The sequence below is a fragment of the Triticum aestivum genome, chromosome 4A (assembly GCF_018294505.1).
Source record: "Triticum aestivum cultivar Chinese Spring chromosome 4A, IWGSC CS RefSeq v2.1, whole genome shotgun sequence".
In the NCBI taxonomy this organism is placed as follows: domain Eukaryota; kingdom Viridiplantae; phylum Streptophyta; class Magnoliopsida; order Poales; family Poaceae; genus Triticum; species Triticum aestivum.
In genome coordinates, this window is record NC_057803.1 from 623,908,400 (window position 1) to 623,913,198 (window position 4,799).

Sequence of the window (4,799 nt, forward strand, 5' to 3'; positions counted from 1 at the left end):
AACTTGAAATAAGTGAAATTTAAATGAAATGAAAAACGATTTCACTCATTCAAACAACGATTTCATTCAATTCATAAAATTGGTATCATTGAATTCAAAAAACATATTTCAGTTAATTGATATAACCCATTTCATAAAACTGATTTCACTCATTACAAAAAGTATCTCAAAAACTTATTCCACTTTGTATTTACGAAATATATTCAAATGTATTTCAATCATCTCAAAAGTTAGTTTCAAATGTTTGAAATATAAATTTTTACTTGAAATAAGTGAAATTTAAATGAAATGAAAAACCATTGTCACTCGCTTCATGAAATAGATTTCACTCATTTATTAAAAAAATTGAAATAATTTGTCTCTCATGTTTTAAAATAACTAGTTTCACATTTTCTAAATAACAAGTTCAAAATATTTCACAATGAAATTTGTTTCATATGCATGAAAACAGAATGTACTCATTTGAAAATATTTGTTTCACTCAAATACTTATTTCGTGTATTCCACAAAACATGTTTCACTCATTTGAAATGTTGAAATTAAAAGATGTTTGAATGTATTCAAGGTTGATCTTTTTCTGAAGGTCTTGGCATCAGGAGTTCAAATATATAAAAGGTTTTAAAAATCAAGTTGTAGTTTAAAATATATGAATGAATGAAATTGTCAAAGAGAAAATAAAGGGCATGAATTAGTCCGACATGTGATGCATCTTCAGTACATGAGAATGAGGAGAGAGAATGGACCATGCATGCGTCAAGTATAACTATATTGCTGACATGGGCCCCTTTCATCTGACATTGATTTGACTATTAATAAAGATACAAGAGATAGACTCTCAGTATACACATCTATACATTGTCTGTGGGCCTCCCTATAGCACGAATCACTTCGCATTTGAGTGGCAGATGGTTTGCCGGTAGGTACCGTATCCGGTAAAAACAGGTTCGCGGCCGACCAACGCCAAGTAAGTTTTCTCCTACACCAGTAAGTACTGCAAAATGTAAAAATTTGCTGCATTAACAACAATACCTGACATGTAGTACTAGTTCACTTTACAAGGTTAGTTACAATTTATAATCCTAGTTCAGTTCACAAGGTTAGTTAGCCATGCACAAGCAGCTATCCTCGTCCTTTGAGCGGCAGAAAATCATAGTTCAGGATAAGCCCTCATACTCTGCCGAACATCTGAACCTTCTTTGGGAAAGGATTTTAGATATTGGACCCAAGTTGAGTGAGCAAACTTTGCAGACGACGAGAGAAAATTACCAAACTTACAAAAGTCAAAATTCTCGATAGAAATTATGCATATAAATTAAATTAGCAAATTTTATCATGACAAGTGGAACATAAATGCTATACTACCCTATGTACGTGAGTGCTATTTTTCAATAGAAAATTCTGAAGCTTCAAAACATAGTTCCTAGATTTTCTAAAACTGCCCAAGCGAGCTTGCGTTCAACAGATCCATCCACGTCGCACCCTGCCCTTCAGCATACTCAACATTGTCGATGCGAGTGCTATAAAACTTGAAGAAATGCATTAACAGCTCTATGCAGTATTGGACATGATATCTTACTGAAGCCTCAGACAAATTCAGCATAGCAAGCAATTATATGTACGGATATAAATTTAGAGACTGGAAGTGGGCGCCGCCGTGCGCCATGCGGGGGTCCGCGCGGAATTAGGCCGAGCGCCATGGGGGATGGCGGCTCTGGTTGGGGGTAATAGGAAGGACGACCGGGGGAAGGGAGGATGGGATGGGGGAGGAGGAGGTCGGTGCATATCCAGTGTGCTCGAGCTGCCATGGCTTGTGCAGAAAGAGAGATACGGGAGGAGAGGAAGGAGAAGAAAGAGAAGAGATAGCTGACATGTGGGCCTCACATGTCAGTTAACAGTCAAACAAACTGTTTGTTTAGATGCGGGCCCGACCTGTCATAAATCGGTTTATTTCCTTAGCAACGGACAGTTTGGGTTTTTTGAGACAACCGACAACAGTTTTGGTAGTTATCAGTCACAAACAAATTTTCGGTAGTTTTTTAAAATGTAAACGTGAAAAATGATAGTTTTATGCTATTCACTCTGTATTCCGGGCACCCCAAGTCCCCATAGTGGTCGTTGGGAACATGGGCAACGAATTTCGTGGTGGACACGAAGCGTGGGATGCGGTATCTCTCCTCCGGCTCGCAGTCCCGGGACCGGGGGTAAAGGAAGCCGAGCATGGGGGGAGCATCATGGAACTCACGGTAGCGGCCCCGGAAGAGAAGGCCAGTGAGGCGGCCAGGCCAGAGCTTGCTGGTGAGAGAGGCGCGCACGAGGCAGGCAGGCTTGTCTGGTGGGGGCGAAGGAAGATCTTCTCGAGGATGATCGTCCGGCAGCGACATGGTCAGCGGCGGAGGCGAGGGTTTCAAGTGGCGCGGCCGGCCGGGGCGGATCTGATCGATGTGGACTGTTCCCTTCACGGCGATCAGGACGACGGCTGTTCCGAGGATACCAAGCGGACCTCATCCCTCTTCCTTCGTCTGGCTGAATTTTTTTTTTTTGGCAAATCCGGCTGATTGCTGCGAGACTTAAGTTCAGCTGGACCTGTCATGGGCCTGACCACAGCTTCTCTCGCCAGCCCAAGCAGAAAGGCCAGCCATTGGGCCGAAACTCAAAATCAAAAGTAGCAAGGAACTTAGCTCAAACTCAAAATCTGAAGCAACCATGATGTATACACATACACTTCATGGAGCAAAGATTCTTCATCCAAAAGGAAAAGACACTAAAATTACTTGACCCATTTCTCATCGTGGTACACAAGCACAATTACCTAATAAGAACTTGTTAACTGGCAAACCAGACCATCTATTGCTTACAGCCCATTGGTTGAAAAAAAGCAGATTAGTGCAATGATACGCAAACACAGCACAAAAAACATCATCATGGTGGATTTTCAAAGAACTTCAGACCATAGTTCATTTTCTTGCGTTCTGAACTGCACATCACTGGCCACGGTTAAACGATATGTATATATATACACACATACAAGGACTATAGACAACTAGAAGTCCAAGTACAAGTCAGCTGTACATTGTAGTGCACAAACTGTCACGTAAAAATCCAGATTTAGGTACCTCTTGGAGGTAAAATCTTATTTACATGCCAGCTTGGCCATGCTCTGCCAGATAAACAGAACATCCAAATAAGATACTGAACATCCAAATAAACTATGGCAGATACTGAACATCCAAATCCAGATACTGAACATTTATGTCAGTTCTAGTAAAATCCTCAAAAGCAAGGAGAGGTAGGTTAGATTGCACAAATAGATTCCATATTCTGAGAACAAAACAAGTAATAAAAATCTATAGCTTGGGGCTGGCCTAAATTCCTATAGTTGAAAGTTGAAGCTTCTAAGAAACTACCAGCAAGATAACTGAAAGGTAATGCCTACTCGTACCAACGTTCACCTCTCCAAAAAGATGCCAGCAAACAATTTCCTTCTCAAACACAACTAAGCACTAAAAGATGGTTTAAGCTCCGCTGACATGAGAAGAGTTAATATAACTAGTAAGCGTGCACGTGCAACGCACCTCAAGACTAACACACATTACATCTTTCACAAAAATATTCTAACCAAACGTAGGATTACTTTCTTAGATAGGTTGTTGTTCGGTAGTGAAAAATCATAACTTTGTTAATCAGGAAACAACGTGGAGCCTTAGCTATACATGCATGTTCTCACACCCGACCACCTCTTATTAAAGCAAAATTTTAATATCACATCATAATTTCCACCAAGCGTATTCATAACCATGATGCTAGTGAGGATTTTCCAAATGGACTGGACCATCAGGATAATTAGTCTAGGTATGAGAGGCTGACACATATTTCATTTTAGCTCTTGAGATCCACACGACATGGCACTGGATTCCTCTTCATTAACCATTTTTTTTGAATTTCTCTTCTCCTATACGAAGATAAAGTATCATGTTAATTCTTGGATCAACTCATTATCAGAGAATACAACAATCTAGATGAGAACAAGACTCATTGGGATGTTAAACCATATAAATATTGACCAGCGGTCATCTAAGATTTAGAACCAAGTCAAAGGGTATTCCAGCCATCTACCAGCTTATCACCTTCATACACTATATTGTAGAGAGAAACAAGAGAAGAAAACTGATATAACATTCAATGATGTAAAGCACTAAGAAAGCAAGAAACATATGCAAATATACCAGGAAATTTAGGCTGGGTGTACAAGTAGGCTAGTATAGATTCAGTGTTTTGTCTGCACGTGTAAACTTTGACCTTGTAATTACTTTTTTTAGAACTGACCTTGTAATTAAATGAAGCATTCTAGTTATACACTTTAGACTACAACAACAGGAACAAAATAAAACAAATAAATTAACAAATCGATCAATCCTGTAAAAAATATGCTAGTTCCTAGGGTACAATAGAGAAACAAAAATAAAACATCAAAAGAAAGAATTGGTCCATGAACTAATTTCCACCTAAATCAAAAGGAGGCAAGGCGCAAACCTTAAATACTTTAGCATCTTGCCTTCTCGTCGATGTTGTCCAACAGAAAACCATAGAGTTTGCCCCAAATTTCAAAATAAATAGGGACACGCATGCAAATTTTACCAAATTCAAGGCCACCTGTTTTGGAACAAGAATTAAAAAGATCAATTTCCTTTCAAATTTACAATTGTAACATGTTAAAGAAAGGAGATGAGGAAAAAAGATGATAATCACATAGGCGAGCACTTTCCATATTAACTCACGTTAATGCTCATAGAAAGATTGGA